Consider the following 23,755-nt stretch of genomic DNA (forward strand, 5'->3'; position numbering starts at 1 on the left):
ATAAAGTGTATATAAGACAAACCCACAGCTGACATCATACTCAATGGTGTGATATTTTCCTCTATAAGATCAGGAACAAGACAAGGGTGCCCACTGTCTCCATGCCTTTGCAACATAGCATTGGAAGTTGTAGCAAGAGCATTAGGTAAGAAAAAGAAGAAAGGCATCCAAGTTGGAAAGGAAGAAGTAAAATTGTCTCTGTTAGCTGATGACATAATTTTGTATATAGGAAATCCTAAAGATTCCACCAAAAAACTGTTAGACCTAACCAGTCAAGTTTCAGGATATAATACAACATATAAAAATTAGTTGTATTTGTATACACCAAACAATAAACTATCTGAAAAGGAAATAAAGAAAACAATCTCATTGTTTAATGCAATATTCCTATCAAAATTCCAATAGCATTTTTCACAGAAATATAAAAAACAACCCTAAAATTTGTATAGAACCACAAAAGATCCTGGATAGCCAAAGCAAGCTTGAGAAAAAACAAAACTGGAGGCATCACACACTCTGACCTTAAACTATATTACAAAGCTATAGTAATCAGCTCTATCTCCACTGCTATGATTGGCCAGCTGACCTCCTGGCCGCACCCAATAAACACCAGCCTCTTGGGTTGCCCTCTGCCCCGCTTTACTAGGCAGATAAAACAAAACAAAAATAGAGGGAGAGGGCAGAGACACACTGAGGCAGTGGCAGAGTCTGAATAGCATGGTCAAGTCAGCGGATCATGGTCAAGTCAGCAAAAATAGATCCCAAAGGAAGACTCTATTTGGTAATTTAATCAGTGCATGTGAAATTAAGGAATAATGGATATAGAAAATGAGCATATACTAAATGTAAACCTTATAGATCCTGATAGCTTAAGTCACTCTTTTCTGGTAATACATAAAATGTTGGGACTGGGGACATAAAGAATGAGAGTAGAAATTGGATTTCAGCATCCTCCCTTAACAAAATGAGAATTAATGCCAAGGCAAAAATGCGACTACAGAAAATCCCATGCTGGGATTCTGGCAGAGGTGATTACAGCAGTGATAATGGAAGCGAAGCCATTAGAAGGGGAGTAACTGTACCAACCGGTCCAAAGGAAGGCTGCTAGATAGGTGATCCAGATGTGGGAAAGGACAGGAGCTAGCAGAAGAAAGGTGGTGCAGGATGTAGGGGAGGTGGATGGGGGAGATCCCAACTATGCTGACGACCGGAAGAACTTGTTTACGAAACTGTACCTTTAACTTTGGATGAAATTGCAGTTGAGGAGACTTTAACACGAATCATACAGGAATATTTTGAGCATAGGTATAGTACTAATGTTGCAGAAATGCTAAGAGATTTAAATCTTGGTGAAATAAAGCGTACCAGTGTTGGCAGTGTCCTTGGCATTGGAGGGAAAGGCTAATCATAGAGAAATGACATCTAAGCTTCTTTCTGACCTTTGTGGAACAGTAATGAGCACAACTGATATAGGAAAAACCATTTGATAAATTGTTATACCATCAACCTGACTTAGCATTGGATGACCCTGAGCACCACAGTGGGTGGGCCAGTTGGCTGTCGGAGCTGTTGCAGATGGCACTCTGTGTAATCCCTATGCTGATAGGCACAGAGGAACTGTAGGTTGTGTACAGGCCAGCGCTGCTCTGGACAAGGCTACTGAGCTCCCAAGTGTGTCTAAAGGTGGCAAGAGCACAGATAGCATGTGGAGCTCTGGGGTGGGCGGATCTATTAATCACTTCGTTAAAGAGATTGACATGCTGCTGAAAGGATGTTTACTCTCTGGAGACATAGCGGAAGCTGAATATTGCCTGGAAGGAACTGGAAGCGCCTCATTTTCACCATGAGCTTGGATATAAAGCCATTTAGTGGTTTTCCAGTCAACTAGAGAAAGTGCATGTAAGATGATTTCAGATTTATTAAAATCCCTTTGGAAATCTTCTACAATTAATCTAGACTAAATAAAAAGAGGTTATGAGAAAATTTATAATGAAATTCTGGATGTTAATCTGGATGTCCCATATTCATACTCTGAACTTGAGTAATTGGTAGATGAATGTTTTCAGGCTGGAATAATTTCCAAACAACGCAGAGATCTTTGTCCTTCAAGGGGCAGAAAACGTTTTGTACGCAAAGGAGATGGAGGGCGTCCGAGAGCCACGGGATGTAAAAACCCTTGCAAGTCTTAGATGTTATAAAAACATATACTTATCTGAATTGTAAGTGTTGTTAGCACAGTCTTTTTTTTAAGTGCTTGTTTTGGGTACAAGGCATTTCTGAAATTTTATAGACTTAAATGTAAGGGGAATTTTAAATAAAATATTTGGTTTTGTTTTTAACCGTGTAAAGGAGACAGAAAAGCAGCCACTTCTTACGTGGAATGTTCTCAGCGGCTGCCTGCTGCGAGTGGCATGTGGGTGACATCATCACCGTGTGTTTGCGGTGATGTCTCACTGCTGCCCCTGTCTCTCCAGGACAGGGTTTTTGTAGTAAAGTCACTGGTGTATACAAAGCTTTACTCTGGGGGTAAAGGTAAGCTACTAAAACCCCATGTTGGCTGCTGCTGTTGAAATTCTGTGCCTTGGGAGTAAAAAAAAAAAGTTATTTCTTCGTCTTAAAGAATTTTAAGAAAACGAGTTAGTCATGAGACTTACTCGTCTTTCCAGGGAACCTACCAATTCCCTGGAAAGGGAGACTGTTAAATAAATAGTGGCCGGAATACTTATTTTTCTATGAAACTGGAAATGTGAACCCAGTTCTGTAAGAATGCATGATGAAATAAAATGTGAAGCAGCACTAATTCTTTAAAAAACTGATATTGGCATAAAAACTGATACATCTGACCAGCAGAGCAGGATCAAGAGCCCAGCAGCAAACCCATGCATATTTGCTTTCCCGGAGCTTAGCCCTAGGCGCCCTTGACTTCAGCCGTTGGACAGGTCAGAGGGCAGGCTCCTTCCCATGGGGTCCTCAGTCACCTGAAAGAGTAGAGGTGATTCCACAGGGAAGCTCCCGAGTAAGCAGCTTCCTCTAGGACAGAGCTGCGCCTGGCAGAGGGAAGAGTGCTTGGAGCCGTGGGGAGCCAACGTGTGAGGAATTCTATAAAAGGGATCTGGCTTAGAGCTGGGAAGCCGGGCAGTGAGGTGCCCACTTGGCTGGCTTAGCTTTGGAGGGGGTAGAGGGGGAGAGAGAAAAGCATGAGCTTCTCAGTCAGGAAGCTTCTGCCCAGGGCCTCTCAGAGACCTTTCCGAGACCGACGCCTCCCCAGCAGCCAGACCATCTGGGCTGGTGCTCACAGTGTTGGGAGCGAGGATATTTTAGATGTGTCAAAAGTGACGAATGTTGAAAAGTGCCATCAGCATCTCTGGGAACTCACAGTTCAAGCTGGCAGCCAAGCTATGCTGGGGCTCTTTGGTAGAAATTGGGAAGTCTTTAAAATAGTCCGCTCCTGCTTTCCCTCCCAGATCTGGGTGGCAAGGAGGTGGGCTCTGTACGTGACAAAGAACCAAGAGATCAATGAAGATGAGGCTGGGACATGCCAACGCCCACGGTCTTGGCAGAAGAAAATCAGCATTCAGAGAGGCCAGCGGGGAGGAGCAGGAGCATACCAAAACAGAAGTGGGCAGGCAGGGGCCGGAGGTCGGAGTGAGCAGAGCTGGCTGCCCACAGCACAGAAACTGCAATCCTGGCCTAGTAAATGGTATCTGCAACCCAAGCAGGGGCGGCGGCCAGAGCTGGTTGGAGGCTGGAGGGGAGCCTGGGCATTGGCCCATAGCGAGGCTGGAACAAGGCTCCACTGTGTCTGGTTTTGAAAATACCGCAGGGAATGTGTTACTAGAATTCAACATCTACCCTGAAGATAATGCATCTTTAGAAGAGGGTGCCTCAGTATTCTGTTTTCTGCGCCTCCCTGTTCGGTATGCTGTGGTGCTGGTCTCTGTTTCTGCAGGGAGCCCGCTTTCCCAGGCTACTTAGAAACTGGGTGGAGGAGTGGAGGATTGGAGGTGGCAGCCACTCTGGACCGTGATCTGCCAGAAAAAGAAGGGTGGAATCACCCCATTAGGGGCTGGGGTAGGGCTAGTAGGGCCAGTCTTTGGTCAGTCAAGGCGATGGAGGGGAGTGGTGAGAAGGGATCCTGATTATGCACCACTAGACTTTCAAGGTTGATGGTGTAGGGCCAGGTGGACCAGCCCAGTCTGTCTTCTGCAGATGGATGAATGGGTGGAGGATGTCAGAGGTGGATGGAGAAGTTTGCATCAGCTCTACCCTCTCCAAAGTGCTCTCTAGAGGAGATACAACCCTCTCTTATGATTATCGTCCCTCTGCCCCTTTCCTGCACAACCCCCACAGCCAGGAGAGAGAGAGAGAGAGGAGAAAGTTCACAGTCGTCTTTGTTATCATCACCATCATCATCATTGTCATCACTATCATCATCATTAATTATTGGATTTCTTACATAACCTGTTTAACTTGTCGAGGGCTGAACTTGTCTCTCCACCTCCTTCCTGCATCCAGATTTACTGACTTTCTCAATCTGCTCCCACGTCTCTCTCCTTCTAGTCACTTGCTCAACGCCCTGAGTCATCTCCCACTCCTCCCTCCTCTTTCTTCCCCTCCATATCAGCCACTGCAAATCACTATAGCAGTGACCTGCTTGCTTCTGGGCAGAATATGTTTGTTCCATCCTCTATGTCCACACCCTTCCCATCCTGCCAAACACTCTGCTCCAGTCCAAGAGACTGGGAGGTCCCAGGCCACCCCTCTCTCTCCTGCCTCCACAATTTTGCTCCTGCAGTTCTCTCTGACACATATCTCCCTGCTTCCTGCACCTCAGCCCTCTACCTGGAAGCAATAGAATGTGTGCTTCATGAGGCTGTAGGAAACTTCTGACAACTGCTCAGACAGGGTGCTCTTCTATAAGCTCCCAGGCCCCTGTGTGCACCCTGAGGGAGGGGTCCTTTGTCCCTTTGCTGACTTCCAGACTAGGTTCTCTGCTAAACAGGACTTACGCACCCACTTGGTCCTGGCCCCTAGCACTAGGCTGACACCGGTGTGGGTTACTTGGGGAACTGAATAGTAGGGTCATTTTGTTTTCCTGCTCTTCCTAGGGAAAGGTTTGTCTCAGTGAGCTAATATTGAGAGGAAGCAAAGTGCACAGTCAGGGACCTTGCACTTCTAATTTCCAGAGTTCTCTTCTGGTGGTCTTCAGCTGTTGGACCGCTAACACAGCAATTCCTGCCTCTGTCTCCTAGCAATGAGATAGGAAGAAAGTTCTGGACATTCTTTGGAACCATGGGTGGTCGTTTTGTCCTGTTGCAAAGTCCTCCAGACCTCAAACTGGTCTCTTTTCCTCCCTTCCCTTCCTCTTCTGTAACTTCTCATTTATTTCAAGACTTACAACTCAGGGTTTAAGAATTGCCTGTCTAAAGCTGTCTTCAATCCTGACCTGTTTGTTGAGATATTAATAGGGGTCATGGGGAATAAAGAATTTTGTAGTCAAATGCATTTGAGAAATGTATCAAGGAACATTAACCAGGCTTCCTGATGGTCAGAGATGTTAAAACACTTACTACTTACTGTGTATTTACTGTCCAGCAGGGGCAAGGGAAATGCAAGTTTCTCAAACTCAGTTACTTTGGAGTAGGCTTCCCCCTGCCAAATCCCAAATTCCTATTTTGTGACCAAGAATTTCTGGGACTAATACCCTGTGGGACACACTTGAGGAAATCCTGTTTGAGGACAGTTTTCCACTGTGCCTGTACTGTGTGAAGTTGAGTTCACCCACATCTTTGTATCTTGGTGTCTTGACGGCTGGTATTAGCTGCTCCAGTGTGTGGGAGTCAGGCCTGGGATCTTTGCAGGATCTTTGCAGATGTCTGGGACAGGTGGTAATGCAGAAAAGTGAGAACCAAGCAACATCCTGCCAAAATTATGTTGCGGTAGCTCATCACCTGGAGATGACCACTCTCCTGACATTTCTGTGGATGTATTTCCTTCCAGTCTTTCTTCCATGAAGATATATGTCATGTAAGAATTTACTTATGGGTTTTCTTAAAGTACAGAGGGTCTGTTGATTAAAATTTATGGAATGAAGTTCTGGCTGGGTAGCTCAGTTGGTTAGAGTGTTGTCCTGATATTGCCAAGGTTGTGAGTTCAATCCCTAGTTGGGGTGCACACAGAAAGCAACCAATGAATGCATACATAAGTGGAATAACAAATCTCTCTCTTTTTCTCTCTCTCCCCCCACCTCAAATCAGTGAATAAGAATTTTAAAAATTATGAAAAGTATACAGAAATATTTTTGCTGGCTGGGAAATGATTTTTTTAATAGGCAAATTTAACAGTTTTCAACTTGCGCTGCTAGGAGATGGAGCCCCAGAGCCCAGCAGAGGTACTTTGGGGGCCACCGTGAGGGCAGGGAGGGGATGCAGAAGTGAAGGCAGGTTCCTGGCTGCCCACCCCATTGCAACCCAAAAGACGTTTTCTGCTTGAGATTCTGTTTGGAAGAGGGCTTCCATGGCTGACATAGGTTCAAAACCCACAAATCTAGACCAGTTGCTCACTGAACAGATTAAAACAAAACAAACTGTGGTGCAGCCAAGTTAAACCACAGGCTAGTCGGTTACACTGGATACTGGATCTAGAGCCCTGTTCTGACTCACCATCAGATGCTCTTTTGACACATTCTTTCATTTGCTTATTCCCTTCTGACTCAGCCAATTTCCAAAGAGAAGAATGAAACATAGCAAGAAACAAATAGCAACAAAGATGCAAAGGCCAACCCACTGAGAAAGGGGTGGGGGAGATGTGGGGAGCAATCCGGCTGCTCCTCATCTCATCTATCTCCTTGCAGTTCTGCTCGGCCTTGGAAAGTAAAGAAGCGCATGCAGGGAACACGAGCTGCTTCTGCCAAGAATATCTCATAAGATACAATAGTCTGGTCTCCAGCGAAACAAACTGTCTAATCACAACTGCCTGTCCTGTGAATATTCAGTCTATTGATGAAGCATTCTGCAAATAGCGGCAGCTTCTCAGCAAGTCTCCTGAGAGAATTCTGGAAGAAGTAAGAAGAGAGAGAACAATGGAGACACGCCTGTCGTGATTGCTGCAGAAGAGGGGCTGGTGTACCCACCACGTGCACCACTCTGTGTCCAGTGCAGTGGTGGGGCGGGGCAGGGCGGAGGGGACACCAGAGGAGTTCAGAAGCACCTCCCTCAACCCTCCACTTTGCCTGGCTGATTAGAAGGGTGGTGTCTTTAATTATAATGATGCTAATCCTCATTGTGCACTCCTGTGCCTCATGCTGTCCACTAACTTCTCATAAAATGCTGTGAGGTAGCCAGAGATGTCCTCAAACCCAAGCAGTTTGCTTCCAGAGTTAACATTATTTTTTGAAAAAAGGCCATGCCGATTATTAATTTATATTAAGTGCAATGTGTGCACAGGAAGGTGCACAAGTCCTGAAAGTATTGCTCTAAGAGTTTTAAGCTAATATGTTTACATCCAGTGTAGCTACCACCCCGAGCAAGACACAGGACATTTCCATTCCCAGAAGGTGCCTTCCCAACTTTCTCCTGGCAATGTCACGGGAGACAAAACCACCATGCTCCCCGCCGTCACCAGAGAGTGGCCTTGCCTGTTCTGGAACTTCGTGTAAGTGGACTCATGCAGCACATGCGCTTTTGTGCCTGGCTCCCCTCACTCAGCCGCATGAGAGGCTCATCGCGTTGCTGCACATGCAGAGCCTGCATCTCAGTCATTATGCCACCCTGCCTCCCCTCAGGTTAACTGGCTCTATGCTGCCTTCCGGAAATGTCTCCTTGGAAAGTGGTTTGGGTTATGCTGAGTTGGTTGAGCCTGGAGGAGTGCAGTGAGAACACAAAAGGTTAAGCTCAGTAGATGGCCAAGAAGAGACCTTTTCGATAGCTCCCAGGTGCTGTCCAGTTCTCAGTCCCTCACTCTGAGTCCCGAGGTCCCAGACTCACTGGCATAAGCACGAGTTCCTCTTTCGCCTGTGTTTTGTGGAACAAACTTTGTCACTGCCATCTCCTCCAATGTGGGGCAGCATTCTTGGCCATCATTTAGGGCAGTGGTTTTCAAATAGGGGGGCAATTTCATCCCCATCTTCCACTCCCCCGCTGGGGGTATTTGATAATATGGTAGCATTTAGAGACATTTTGGGCTGCCAGGACTGGGGGTGGGTGCGGCTGGCATCTGTGTAGTGGGTGGGGGCCAGGCATGCTGCTGAACATCCCACAGGGGAAAGAACAGCCTGCACCCCTCTTCCAAAGAATTACCCAGCTCAAACTGTCAGTGGTGCCCCCACCAAGAAGCCTGGGTCAACCCAGGGTCAGCACAGAATCTGGAGGTTGTCCTTTTTCCTGATACAGGCAGAGAAGAACCGGGGCAGAATGGCAAGAGCTCTTGACCTAGAGCTAGAAGATCCCAGAAGCTCAAGGCCCCACTGTGTCACCCAGTAGCCATCTGACCTTGTTCAAATACTTCACCTCTGTGAGGTTCCCTGCCCTCATATTCCGCTCGGAACTGTGCTGCCTGCTTCTCCTACCACAGGCTTGTTGTCAGGATCAAGTGAGGATGCCAGTGGAATCGCTTTGACATGCTGTCAAGCTATTATTTCATTTGACCGCGACAGCAAATCAAACATACGGGGGTGTTTTTGTGTCTCATGTCCGTGCGAGCGTATCTCCAGCAGGGTTTTCTGTTTCCCTGTGTTCCACGCCGGGGTCACAGCCTCATGTTCTCGGGCTGGTGTGGGAAAGGAACTCCTGCACAAAAAGGGCTTCCTGAAACAGTGGGCAGGGCTTCCAACATCCCTGCCGTTCTCTAAGGCTGCGCTGGTCAGCAAAAGGGCTTGCAGTCCAGGAATTCTTGTATAAGTTCTTGAGAGGAATGCACTTCAAAAAAGCAAGCTATTTATAGTGCTGACTCCTGGGTTTGATTTTGTCACCCGAGAGGCCGAGGGCTATGGGTGCTCTGGGGTGGGGACAGGAAATGTTACAATGAGCCTCCTCTGACAGAATACTGCTCAGCGGATCATGCTGGGCCACGCGGTGTGGCGAGGGGCACCACTTTTATGCACCGGAGGGAAGAGGCCTGGGGCTGTGCAAAGCTCATGCCAACGAAACATTGGGTGTTTATGAAAACCAGGGAGACTTTGCAGTAAATAGTTCTGTGCGAATCCAGTGTGGAAGAGAGACTTAGTGTGGTAATGAGAGTGTGGGACGTGGGTATTTTGGCATCATATTATAACTAATAACATAAGCCGTGCTGTTTGGAATCTCAATACAGGGCTGAGATGGGTTTATTTCTTTCCAGCAGGACACCCCAAATTCTAGTATCCAAAAGTGGATGGAAACGATGTCTGCTTTCAGTCAGGATGGAATAAGAGTATTTAGACTTATCTCCTTACCTTAAACAATCTGGCAAGATACACAAAGCAACAGTTTTCAAATACGGGGCCCAGGAGAGTGAACTTGAGAGGGGAAACAAATGGGGAGAGCTCTACCTTTGCCCCAGTTTGCAGCCTGGAGCGTTTCCAGCCCACAGGCCCCTGCCAGGGGAGGGGGGAGACAGAGTCCAGAGCTGAACGTCAAGGCAACCTGAGCTTATTGAGAAGAGAGCCAGAGAGGAGAGGTCTCCAGAGATCTGCAGAGGGTCCCTTCGGGCCGTGGGGTGGCAGAGACCAGCAGAGGCGTGTGCGGCGTCTGCGTGAGGCCCGGGAGAGGGTGACTAGAGATGAGCCCTGTGTGAGTGCCTGGCAGGGAAGAGTTTGCGTTCCCTCCCACAGGGTGAAAAAACCTTGTGAACACAGGGGTTGGCTGGAATACTCAGATCATCGCCTCAGGAGTGGGGCACGTTAGCCCTGGACTAAACGTTGCTCTGGGCCCACTGAGCAAAGTTTTAAAGCCTCAGCAGGATCCAGCTCTTCTCCAGTAATTTAACTGCATCCCAGAATAAAGCTAAAGACTGTTTAAGGCAATACAAGAATATCCAACCACAATAAGATAAAATTCACACTTTCTTATATCTAATTAAAAATTACCAGGCATGCAAAGAAGCAGGAATATATAACCGGTAATGAGGAGAAAAATCAATCCATTGAAACCAATCTAGAAATGATACAGAAAATTAGTAACAGGACTATTAAAACAGTTGTTGTAACTATTCCATATGTTTACAAAGACAGAAGAAAACGTCAGTATGATGAGAAGAAACATGGAAGATACTGAAAAGTCGAAACTGAACTTCTAGAGACTGAAAGAACGATGTCTGAGATGAACAACATGTTGTGTGGGGTTAACAATATTAGACATTACAGAACAAAAGATTAGTAAACTCAAAGGCATAGCAATAGAAATCATCCAAAACAAAACACACAGAAAAAAGACTGAAAATAGATGAACAGAGTATTAGGGAGCTGCAGGGAAATTTCCAAAGGAGAACAAAGAAGGAGGAAACAGAAAAAAAATGCTTAAAGAAATAATGGCAGAAAAATGCCTAAATTTGATGAGAACACAGAGGTCTTAGAAGCTCAATGAACCCCCGAGACACGAAGGTGTAGCATAAGCAAATTAAAACCAGCAATAGGGAGAAAAATCTTAAAAGCAGCCAGAGTTAAAAACTCTATTACATAAGAAGGAACATAGATAAGAAAATTTAACAGTCATTTCTCTGGAAATCATGCAAGCAGAGGACAGTGAAGCAACATCTTTAAAGGTCAAACAGAAGTACACAGTCAAGCCCATTGCCTCGGGGTCAAATGTGCATTGGTAGGTGTTGGGACACAATCTCACCCCCCAGGCCTGGCTTAGTGTCAGTAGGAAAGACAAAGTGCCCACAGCAAAACCACGGAGACGGCACAAAGATCAGCGTCTGTTAGGCCAGGGAAGGGAACGGCGGGCGGGCAGCAGAGCACAGAGAGCCACGGGCAGTGAATCAACTCTGTACGTTACTGCAATGGTGGAGGCGTCCGTATACATGTCAGAGCGCACAGAACGTACGGCACCAAGAGTGAGCCCTAGTATGGAGCACGGGCTTTGCGTGCTGATGTTGTGTCAGTAGAGGGTCTTCAGTGGCAACAACTGACGCCCTCTGGTGGGGGGTGTCGGCACTGGGGGAGATTGTGCGCTGGTGGGGCCCAGGAGAGTATGGGTACTCTACTCTCCATACTTCCTGCTCAATTTTGCTGTAACCTAAAAGTGCTCCAAAAATAAGGTTTATTAAGTTAAAAATAAGCAATGATCAGATGAAGATACAGCCTCATGGCCACACTGATGAGACAATATAAAGAGAAGGGGAAGAGTAATGGAAATTTCACACCGATGTTAACTAAGCCAGTTCTACCAGAGAGGTGCAAGTTCCAGAAAGATTAAATATATTATTTTTCCTAGGAAATCTGCTGTCTGCACTCTGTATTCTCAGCTCTGTCAGTGACACCCCCAAGCTCCAAACTTTAGGCAGCTTTGCCTCCTCTATCTCTGTGACCCCATCCCCAGCTGGTTACGAAATCCCACTGATTTTGTCTCCAAAATACCCATCACTTTGCTCCATTCCGTTCTAATTCAGGCCCTCAGTCTCCCACGAAATCCCCATCTGACATTGGGGTTGTCATATTATCCCCCTGGGTCAGAGTTTGCCCCTTTGTAAAATAAGAGGATTGGCTAATGGCCTCGCAAGGTCCTTTCCACTTCTAAAGTCTCGGCTTCAGTGACATTTTAGGAAATCTATGTGCAGACTTCCTTTATTTCTCACTAACGAAGCTTGATTCTGAGGCAGTTATATCCAGAGAGGAGCAGGTTATAAATTATACATGTGCCCTGCACACAGTATTTGCTGAATAAATAAATGCAAGAGTCTAAAGCAAAACAAAAACAAACGCAAATGAACAAACCCAAATAGTTACATTCTGCAGGACAGGATTCAGTCTGTTGTTGGCTGAATAATGATCCACCCAGACCGAGGTGCCTACATGCCAATCCCCAGAATCTGTGAACATGTTGTTACTTTATGTGGCAAAAGGGACTTTGCAGGTGTGATTAAATTAAGGATCTTGAGGTGGAGACTAGCCTGCATTCTGTAGGTGGGCCCAATACAATCACGCAGGTCCTTGTAATAGAGAGGTGGTGGAGTTAGTGAGAGAGTAAGATGGGAAGGTGCCACGCTCCTGGCTCTGAAGGCGCAGGTAGGGGCCGTGAACCAAGGAATGCAGGCAGCTTCTAGAATCTGAACAAGGCGAGGAAATGAATTATCCCTTTGGAGTCTTCAGAAAGAACAAAGCCCTGCTAATGCCTTGAATTTAGGACTTTGGACTTTCAGAACTGTAAGGTCATAAGCTATGTTATCTTAAAAGCATTGATTTTGTAGTAATTTGTTACAGATGCAGTAAGAAGGTAATACGCAGTTCTTGTTTCACATGCACTTCTCACATTGACTGGGAGAGACAGCTAAACTTTCTTGGGCCTCTGTTTCACTTTCAACCAAACAGGGTTTTAAAACCTTCCTAAATGACACAAACGTAAAATGGAATAGTGCATAATATGAGTCAAAATAATAGGAAATACTCCTTATAACACCAATGCTACCACTGCTAGTATTGCTTCTATTGTGCAGATGCCTCACAGACAGTATTGCATTCAAACCTCTAAACAATGATGAAGTAGAGATCATTCTTTACCTCCAATAGGTGGAACACTGAGGCTCAGAAAGATTCAGCAAGTTCCGTGGGGTCACACCAGGAGAAAGCAGAGGAGATGGACTTCTGTCCCTGGTCTGTCTTACTACGAACAGGTGCTCTTGTTCATTTTGTGGTTATGGCAATTAACAATTTTATGTAAATGAGGGCAGTTATGATGATGATTATTACTGTACCAGTCTGCCATTATTCTCCCCTCATGCCCCGATCCTGTAACAACAACTAATTGCTCCACTCATCATATTCCAGCCAGCCACCAGCTTGTCACAGAAGTGATTGAAATGCTACTAATTCAGCACTACGGCTTTCTGGCCGAGCAAAGTTGGCAAAAGATGAGGAGATGTTTGTTTATCTGACAGCAAACAGCTCTGAGGTCTGGGAACGGAAATGCCTGTCCTGCCACACCCAAGAGACAGGCAGTTGCATGTGGCAAGGACAGCCCTCGGTCACTGTGCGCAGAGACAGGACGGAGACTCCGCTGCCTCGTGCTCTCTCCAGATTTCTCAGCTGCGTGCGTGTGAACTCAGGGGGTTTCTTGGAGGGGGCTGTGCCCTTTGAGCACCTCATCCTTTTTTAACAAATAAAATAAAATGAGGCACATGCTAATTACAGCTGGTTTCCAATCCCCCCTCCTTTTCTTTCATTTGCCTGCTTCCTCTTCCCTTTCCTCACCTCACCTTTGATTTCTCCCCATTGTTCTGAGGCCTGTTTGTTTTGAAGGGGTTGGCCTGGCTGACAGAAATTTGGGCCAAAGGGGCCAGCTCCGCCTGAGCTGTGCTTCCAGGAGCCCAGAGGAGCGGTTTGCTTTGAAGGTTGTTGAGAACATTTGGATTGATCACATTGGTTCTAATATTTTCACTTGTTTCTGATCATCAAAGAGCTCAGAGGGGTTTGAGCTGGTGAGGAGTTTTCTCTGGTTTGTCCTTGGGAGCAAGTGTGTGGAACAGGGCTGATCTAAAAATGTGTTCCGAGTGGGGCTTCGGTAGTGGGGCGGGCTGCAGGTTCACATCAAGGGGATGTCATCTTTCAAAACAGCCTCTGGCAGAAAGGAATGGGGAATTTGAGAGAAATCAGACCTAACCTTCCACCAAGTGAACTCCTTGATCGCAGACTGTGTGGAGTGGAATTCAGGGTGGTGGGCTGTGAACAGTTGACTTCCTCCGTGGCAGGAAGGTCGGGTGTCCTCTGGGATGAAACTAGTTTGGAGGCACTTCTTTTTTCTCTTCTGTGGTTTTTTAAATGTATTTTTTGGACCTTTTTTGTTGTTTTTGGTTTGCTTAGTTTAATGGAGGTGAAAGATTGGACTTTTGCACAAAAGGGGTCTGGAGAAGGTTGTTGGAACGAGCCTCACCCTTTCATGGCCTTGCTCAGTCGCTCACATGGATTGTGAGCACCCTGAGGATGGGGGCCGTGACTAACCTTTCACCCCTGCCCTTGGCTGTAACCATGTCTTGTAACTTGCTCAAGGCCATGTGCATCTGCTCAGACTCCAGCTCCACTTTAAGAGTGTGGGACAGGTCCAAGGCTCCATCTGCCCTCTTAAAAGACTCTAGGATCTGGAGAAGTCACCGTGTGGCCTTTTCCAGGCAGTCTGGCTGACTTGGCCTCCTCAGGTCATTCACCTTTCTTCCTAACGTCTTACCTGGGTCCAGGGCCCTGTCCTCATTTTTTTACATCCATCCCTACCTCTGACTTGGATGGCCCTTTCTGTCTTAAAAAAGCAAAATAAGATACCCCGAAAAACCTAAACCAAACTTTAAGTGCTGAGTTTCAGAACAGCTGCCCTTGGGCCTCTGAGTTTGGACCTGCCAGGTGCAGGTCATCAGAAACTGAACTAGAGGACACAGATGAGGGCATCTATCTGTCTTACAGATGCTCTTAGCATTGTCATCTTTGCAAACTTTGAGGTGTCTGGTAAAGGAGACACGGTCCCAGGAATGGTTACCCAGTGACCTTGTGACCCTTGCCAAACCATGTAAACTCCTCAGAGCCTCAGCTTCCTTATCTAGAAAAGATGAGGAAGGTGAGTAATAGTGCCAAAGCAATGTCCTTGCATTCTACAGATGTGTCTAGATGTCCTGCTGAGTCAGGGTCAAGTTAGAAAACAGTGGGAAAAGCTACTACTTATTGAATACTACCTGTGTGTCAAGCATTTTACTAATGACATTTCTAGTCATTCTTTGATTCATTCATATATTCTTTTCTCTCTTTTTTTAAGAGCTTACTCTGTGTTAGGCTAGCTGTTAGGAATAAAACAGGTAATAAGACAGACAGAATTAGTACTCACACTCTTACACTAGTACTTTGTATTAAATAAGGAGTTAGTAAAATCCTTAGCACAGTGCCTGGCATAAGGAAGGTTTAGTTTTCTATTATTTTGTAAATTTGTAGATTAAAGAAGCTAATGTAAATTTTCTACAGTTGGGACAAGTGAGAAGATCGAGGGAAGCGTGTGAGAATGTCATCCTTCTCTATGAGAATGCTACTGGAAAAGAGACGATCTTTCTTATGAAAACTGTTCCCCCTGCTATGGAAAAGCCTGCCCAAACCACAGAGGAAGCGAGGCTGGGAGGAAGCGAAGGGCACTGATGGTTCAATGGCAGGCTCCTGTTTTTCTCCCAAATGTCTCTCACAACTCGGGTCGGTACCCACATACCGTGGGCACATCATTGGCCTGCTTAGCTGGCTGGTTATTTGGCTGGGGGGAAAATAAATGTGCCAGCCAGGCCTCTAGTTAGAAAGCTACAGATGGTTGTGAGCCGAAGAGAATGTGCCTATCCCCCGTGCTGCGTGTCTGTGCTGTTTCTCCAAGGCGGGCCCGGGTAGAAGACAAATGCCCCGGCTGGTGTGGCTCCGTTGGTTGGGTGTCATCCAGCAAACTAAAAGGTTGCTGGTTGGGTGGGCTGAGGGTCCAGCCCCCAGTTGGGGGACTCATGTGGAAGGCAGTCTATCAATGTTTCTCTTCTCATCAATGTTTCTCTCCTTCTCCCTCCCTTCCCCTCTCTCTAAAATAATAATACAAAAATGACAGAGCTAGAATAAAGCACCCATTCAATTCCGTCATTGGGAGGATTGGATGGGAGACATTAGCACCCCACTTTAACAGATGGAGTAGTGGGGGCTCAGAGACTTAGTCAATGTCCTGTGACCAGTCAGTGGGAGAACAGATCTGATTCCAGCAGAGTCCCAGAGTGGCAATCTAGGTATCTGAATGCAAGGAGCCAATACAGCAGATCGTTTTGCTATGGGAAATTAACTAGTTTATTCATTAATATACTGGTAACTTTGAGGTTAATTTGCTTCTAAAATCTTGTAAGTCTCCAGACCCAAACTGTCTATTTCTGCATAATGTATGGCTGCCAAGGACACCAAGATAAGGGTACAGGAGAATAAAACGCTCACGCTAAGCAGTTAGAGAAGTGGGGTTTGCCTCACTGGAATTAGGTTTTCATTTTTCTCCCCATGACTGTTTACTACTGAATTTCTTTGTGGGTGGTGCTGTCAATGGGCATTTCCTTTACCAAAATATTCGACTCCACATATTCATCAGGATAAGGTATAATATGAGGTATAATAATATTTTTAAACTTTTCAAATTCCTTTCATGACAATGTTTATTATGTGTCAGATTAGCTACGAGTTGGACTTGCTTGTGGCCTGCTGACGTAGTCATGACTTCTAAGCAGGACTATGTAAGCAACAATAAAAGTCCCCTCGAGCACTGGAACTCCTCCCAAGCTGAGGGCCTGGGCGCCAGCCGTTTCCCTGGCCTGGGATGTTCTGTGGTTCTGCGTAGGGCTGACTTCTTCCCAACTTCACCTCCTCAGGGAGTCTTTCTTGACCTCTCTAGGTAAATCAGATTGCTCTGTTATTCTATCACGGCGTCTTGATGAGTGTTTCACGTCAGGACCTGTTGCGATCGGAGGTTCGCTTACTTGTTTATTATAGTACTTCATGGAATCTCACATGCCATGGCTAGTTTGAAATGTTGTGTTATGTACCACTAAAAAGGACAAAATAAAGCTACAAATTAAACTGTGATGTGATGCCTTGATGTTAGTCCTGTGTCGTGCAGAAATTGGTCACGGCATCCTTTCATTGCTTTGAGATTTCTTTCATCTATTTTAAGGGTTGGCAGTTTCTCCTACTGTTATTTGCTTTGCTTGGAATGTGATGGGCAGTTCTTCTGCACACGCTACAGGAAAGCACAACTTCATACATTGTGATTATCTTTCCATAAACACTAGTTTGTTACTTTGTAAGAAATGATTGGATGGCAGTCATTTCTCCGATGATAAATATCACATTTATGCCTTACCGCCATCCCATGCCTTTCTGCATACAAATTATAGATTCGTCTTTTGGAAAACACTTTAACTGGCTATTAAGCTTGACCCATGTAGTCCTGACAATGCCTATAACTCAGCTGAAGTGATGGCTGTATGAGCACCTCTGAGCAACCTCACAGCACGGCCTCGCCCACAGCATTTATAACATATATTCCAATTGAAAAGACATTGTAAATATGAAGACACATGTGCCCGAGACTTAATGAAATAAAGTGTCTGTTTCCTCTACCAGGAAGCCGAGTCCTTGTCAGTTTTGTCTACCACTGCACGCCTAGCACCTACACAATGTTGGCATACAGAAAGTACTCCATAAATATGTATCAGAGGAATGTAGGAATTAATATAATTGCATACTTGCACATTTTTGTTAACTGTGAAACTGACATCTTACAGAAATATAATCGTATATAAATAGTTTCTGCTATTTTTAAAAGCTCCTTTGTTCTGAGTTCATTTAATTGGTAGTACCAATTACAACAGGGGTGTCAAACTCACTTTCACTGGGGGCCACATCAGCCTCGTGGTTGCCTTCAAAGGGCCAAATGTAGAAGCTCCTTGCCTGCATTTGCAGTAGTTACTTTTATACAGTCCTAAAATCACAGTCAGCCCTTTGAAGGCAACCGTGGGGCTGATGTGGCCTCCAGTGAAATTAGTTTGACACCCCTGAATTACAAGGACTAAAATTTCGGCTGGTAGATGCTCATTGATAGAATGCTCATCATTGTATTTTGAAGGAGTACTTTTGAATTCTTCATGTCAGTTTCCAAACACAGATGGGCTGTCACTGGTACTAGTCACTGGAGTGACTGTTCATGACCAAGCAGTGTAAGCCGGGGAGTATAGGAGATGGTCGTGTCCCCAAAGCACTCGGACTACTCGGAAGGTCCTGTCTGGTGAAGAACCGGCCAGCAATGGTGTGGCTGTTATGCTTTAGAATGGCATGAGAGACCTAGGGCTGAGCCAGTGATGATGGGACATGATTTTTCAAGGAGAATATATACAATTATTGGACACCTATAGGGTAGGATGTGCTTATTTCATCCTCACACGAACCTTTGAATTAGATGGCATAGGCATTGCCTCACTTTGAAAATGGGGAAACTGAGATTCAGAGACTCACTTGCCCATAGCTAGCAGGCAGGTTCTCCAGGATTCAAATCCAAGTCTTCTTGATTTTATAGCCATTGCATTTCCAACCACTCCACACTGACTCAGAAAACCTGAGATTTATGGGACACTTAATAGCAGCTGATGGACATTCAGGAAGAGTCGGGCCAGCATTGGAATTAGAATAGGGACTATGGTGCATCATCTGGAGAGAAGATGGAGCATTGAATTCGATGGGATCTGTTCTGTCTCAACCACTGGCAGTGGACGGTGTATCTCCCAGAGAGCACTGAGGAGAATGTGTGCATTGCATTGGGTACTGTAACGATGAGAGGATTCTGATAACTCGGCCCAACCATTTCTAGAACATCCTCTTTATTGTACTTCATTTGGCACATTTCTGTTCTTTGGTCCTTTTAGCAGTGGCCAGGAGTTCCTGCACAAAGTCTGCTTTGGACTGGATATAGGACTGGATGTAAATGCCCTGGATGTGGCCAATGAAACAGCACCAGCTACACCTGCACCCAAAAGGGAGGTAGGTGAGAAGCAGGGGGAAAGAACGGCAGGCGCGTGGAAGAACGATGAGAAAATGTAGCAAGAGTGAAGGGCTGTAAGACCCCATGATTCTTCAGTCCAGGTGAGGACACACTGAATGGTTCTTCACATACAGAGCTGAACAGGGTGCAAGAAGGAGTGGGGAGAAACAGGCGTCCGGGAGGCCCGGACCGATGAGATCCTTGTGGGAAACGACTTCGGCCTTGAAGACTCGCCCTCGGGCCTCAGCGCTGCCTTTGGGGATGAACACAGTTTCATTTCAGGGCACAGTGGATGCACCCCACCGTTCCCATGTTAACAGATTTGTTAATAAAGGGGTTGGGGATGGGCCTACAAGAAAGACAAAAAAGCTAGGAAAGGCACTCACTACCTTTTAAAGCCTGACTACGGAGGCTCTCCCACCCCCACAATGCCCACCGAGGACTGGCGAACTCTCCGAGACCTGCGTTCAAGTCACTGTCACGGAAGGAACAGGGCTGGACTAACTGCTTCGGCTGTCATCGGCTTAATGTGATGACAGGGTCACGGTGCCTGGTGGAACCTGCACTTTGAAGTTACTGGCAGCTTGCCTTTCCTCCATTCTGGAATTGCAGAGGCTGAAGTTTGTCCTCTTTCTCTTTATTTCAGGAGGGTCCTCTTTAGTGAATTCTTTTGATTATTCAAAAGGCAAGGCAGTACCCATACCTTTTGGAGGGTGGTGGGGAGCCCTGATACAAAGAAGCAATTCAACACAGATATGTCCCACGATCTGCAAGTAAACGATGATAAGTTTATAAGTCCATTTATAAGTTTAGTAATGAGCTAAGTCAAATCACTTTGGCTTATATTGGTTTCGTCTTTTTTTGAAGAGAGAGAACAAGGAAAGACATTTTTTTTGTTGTTAGAAAGATATCCGATAAAAAGAAAGAAGCAATTCCAGAGAGCTTAGCCACGGTAAAAACCAATTTCATTTCTGAGCCTGTCAGGGCAGGTAAACACGCTGGTGTTTGCCTGGTTGGCCCTGCACACCTGTAGCCTCTTCCCTCGTCAGGGGTGGGGGCGGAGGGGGCCAGCAGGGCTTGGGAGTCAGGAACCAGAGCCAGCTTTGAGCAGAACACAATTGGAGGCTGTGTCTCCAGGAAGTACACTAGGGCTTTATTTGGAGGGGCCTCTCATCTGACACTATCGTCTGGAGAAAGAGAACATTGCTGCCCACATGGATTTCTCAGAAGCTGGGCTGGATTTCGAATTGTTGCAGAGCTGACTAGGGATGACGGGACAATGGGCGCAGGTGCCCGGGCCCCCTTTGCAGCTCCCCCTCCTCAGCCCCTCCCCTGCCGAGGGGCCCATCCTTGGATCACCGGGCAGAGAGTCTTCTGTGGGAGCGTGCCCTTCCGGTCATGGAGGCGAACTGAAGCCCAGGTGCCCTTCTGAGCAGTCTGGGTGTGGCTTCTGTCTGTGGGCTCCAGCATAGCCGTGGTTTTACAGATCTGTGAAGGCAGTGAGACAACACCCTGCCCCCACCAGCGATGCCGTGAGCAGTGCGGCTACCTGCTTCCAGGCTGGTCTTTCCCCTCCTGAGCTAAAGAGAGCCCAGCTTAAGGTCCAGGTGCTGGGAGAGGTCCAAGTGCAGCCTAGGCAGGGTGCACCCCGTGAGGACAGAGTCAGGGGAGGAAGACCGTGGCCAAGGTGACTGCTATTCCCTTTAAGGTAGTTCCTCCAGGTTGGCTGGGTAAGGAGGAGACTCCGAGCAGTCAGATTTCTGTATCGGAGACCCAGGAGGACCAGCTGAGGAGACAACAGCTGTTTCCTGTGAGCTGGGAGCTCCAGGGCTGCTCGGTGCTGGTTTCCCTGGAGCGGACCGGTGGCTCTAGCCCTGAGAACACAGCCCATTGTCCCAGGAATGGAAGTGGAGAGTCAGCAACGGCAGTGATGACTTTGGCCTTGGAATGTTGGTTTGGGTGAGAACTTGGGCTTTAGAGATGGACATTTAGCAACTTGAGCTTGTTCCAAAGAGAGTGACCTAAGGGTGGGGGGACTGGAAACCATGTCACCTAAGGACCAGGTGCAGAAATATTCAGCCAAAGAAAGCCTGGTGTGGGGCTGGGTAGGGCACGAAGGGAACTTGGTGCAGTGAAGGGAGGAACATTCTGATGGCAGCCAATTAGATCATCTGAACAGGCTATCTTTGTGCTCATGAAATGCTTGTCTCCCTGCAGAGGGATCTTGACCCATCAGCCAACAGCAATAACTACAGAGTACTTACTATGTTCTGAGCCCTGTTCTAAATAGTATTTTGTACATTAAATACTATTTAATCCTCACGACAACCCTGTGAAGCACCTCAACCTTTTATTATCCCACCCTTTAAAGATGAGAAGACCGAGGCCCAGGGATGATGGAACTTGCCTGAGGCCCCACGACTAGTGAGTGGTGGGGCTGGGACTGTGTGCGTGCAGCGGCCTGTGCGCCTGCTCCCCAACCCCACTTCCAGCCTAGCACCGGTGCATGAGCTCTTACAGCGGCCTCCCTGCCACTTCAGCCCCTGCCATGGACTGTCGGCCTCTTCTAGTGCTGTCATGTGAGATTCCAGATGCCCCAGAGAAGTGGGGACCTCTGAAGCCCAGGATCCAGGGATTTTTATTCTCCTTGACCCACCAGTTACTCCAGCTGCTTTGTGACTCACGTTTTGGAGTTGATATGACTGAAGTTAGTTGACCAGGTGAGTCTTACTCTTTCTCCAGCTGTGTTTGGTGACCCCAGTGCCACACGGGAACTGGGAGCTCATTTCTTCATCACCAGAAGCACAGCAGGCCTTATGAACCAGAGGACAGCTTGCGCAGTTCTCTGGCGTTGAGACCCTGGGACCATCAGGGTGTCTGGGCACTGGATGGGCCTTGGAGATCGGATGCTGTCAGTGTGTGGCTTTCTGGAGGCAAGAACACGGGTGTTTGGTGGTCCTGGCAAAGATGCCTCCAAGGGCCTGCGCTGCCCTGCAGGCCTGTCACAAACCACCTCTCCTGACCCCTCCTCCAAGTCTCTAACCTCAGTCTCTGCCTTCCTCCTCCAGCCTCCAAATTGACAATAGCCACCCCCCCCCCCTCCCAGTAACACATTCTGACCAGGGTTTAAAGGACACACCTAGTTCTCTTATCTCAGGAAAAAGACTAAAACCCTTATTCTACCACTGAACAGGCTTCGTGACTCTGGGTGAATCAGTTCCCTTTTCCGAGCCTCAGTTTCTTCGTTCTTGTTACAGGACTAGCAGTTTCATCCTGGTTTGGTTGTGAGGGCATCTGCACTGATTAATTGTCCAGACCTCATCGTTGTTGTAAAGATATTAGTTAATGTGTGTGAGTAATGTCTATGTAAGTGATTCATAATATTTATACACCATCTTCAATGGTGCCTGGCATATAGGATGGAAATGTTTGTTTAAAGAAAAAAGGCCAAGTGAAATGCTTAGCACCTCATGGGCACATTAAATGCTTGTTCAATGACTAGGAAAGTTCTAGCAGCTGAGTGTTTCTGGGGTGGTGGTAACCATGGCTTATTCATTTTTATGCCCTCAAAGCCCGAACGCTATTCGGCATGTGGGAACACCCCAAAAGTTGCTTGTTGAGTGTGTAGTGGATGAATGAACATGCTCTACTTATGTTATACCTTCTCTTTAGTTTTAGTTTTAGAAAATGTACTTTAGAAATATTTTAGAAAGTATTATACCCTAGTGCCCACACATTTGCGACTTGGAGCTACCTAGTCTGATATTTGCGAGCCCAGAGCAAGAGTGATGGCAGCCTTTGTTTTTGCCAAAGACAGAGAAATTTACGTGGAACTGAACACAAAGTTTACAAACTCCAGTGCAGGAACTGAGTAATCACGCACCACAAACATTTCTTTTGTTTAATGGAATACGTACTTAGCACCTACTATGTGCCAGGGACTGTTCAGTGTACACAGATAAGTCAGACGCCCGTCGCCCGGGGGCCTGCAGTGGGTCCGGAGGGCGGTGGGTCCCGTGTGTAAAGAGCCGTGCAGGAGTGCAGAAACAGCACAGGATGGGCGCAGACAGGCCGTGGGGCGTTTGAGGAGGGAAGGGCTGGGGGGTTCCTGACCGGGAGGGGGGACATCGGAGGATAGCCGTGAAAGAGAACGAGAAGATGTGCATTCGCCCCTTCTTGCCACGTTCCAGGAGCTGTATTGTCACTAAGGTCCATGCAAGGTCCCAACTCCCTGGCCTTGGCCTTCATTTGCCTTGCCAGGCCTTAGGTCCAGCCTTGAGCATCTTCAGTTACAGCCTCGTCTTGGTCCACACATCCCAAGGGTCCCATTAAATTCTAGCCTATACAGGACCATGGCTGAGCCGGGATTTTACTGACACCCCTACCACCATGAGACATAACAGGTGCCTGGTTTGTCTTTCCATCCGGAGGGTCCCCTATCTAAATTCAGGCTACAGAAAATTCCTGAAGGGTGGAGAGCCAGTGTCTCCAAGATTGTGCTGGTGTCTGTACTCAGAAGCACAGTTGAAAAACCAGTCGAATTGATTAAAACTAAGAAAGAAATTTTGGATTTTTTTTAATTCTAAAAAAATCTGTGTAGGGCTCTGGCTGGTGTAACTCAGTGGATTGAGCCCGGGCCTGTAAACCAAAGGATCGTGTTTTGATTCCCAATCAGGGCACATGCCTGGGTTGCAGGCCAGTTCCCAGCAGGGGACACACGAGAGGTAACCATAGAAGGATATTTCTCTCCTTCTCTTCCCTTCTAAAGATAAATTAAAAAAAAATCTGCGTAGGGTAATTTTCTCATGAGGAAAATGGCTTCTGTGGAGAGTTTTAAAAACAGTATTGTTAAAAACTGGTAAATACAGGCATGGCCATTTAATGTGCCCTTCCTTCTCGTGATCGGCCCCAATCAGATGCCACATCCCAGTTCAGCTGGCCCAGGTGAAAGTCTCTATAAAAGCCAGAACTGGTAAAGGTCCCTTCCACCTCCCTCCCCACCTCCTGTCACCAACTACGTCTTTGTTCACTGACACAGATGTTAAAAAAAT

At 46.7% G+C, this 23,755-nt stretch overlaps 1 protein-coding gene and 1 pseudogene across 1 annotated transcript in view; one reads left to right on the forward strand and one right to left on the reverse strand.

Moving 5' to 3' along the window:
- LIPC (lipase C, hepatic type) overlaps positions 1–23,755 on the reverse strand; it is a 121,220-nt gene that overhangs the window by 39,292 nt on the left and 58,173 nt on the right. The window lies entirely within an intron of this gene.
- LOC119053450 (programmed cell death protein 4-like) lies at positions 816–2,189 on the forward strand (annotated as a pseudogene).

The sequence above is a fragment of the Artibeus jamaicensis genome, unplaced genomic scaffold (assembly GCF_021234435.1).
Source record: "Artibeus jamaicensis isolate MK-2021 breed Jamaican fruit bat unplaced genomic scaffold, CSHL_Jam_final contig_548, whole genome shotgun sequence".
Lineage (NCBI taxonomy): Eukaryota > Metazoa > Chordata > Mammalia > Chiroptera > Phyllostomidae > Artibeus > Artibeus jamaicensis.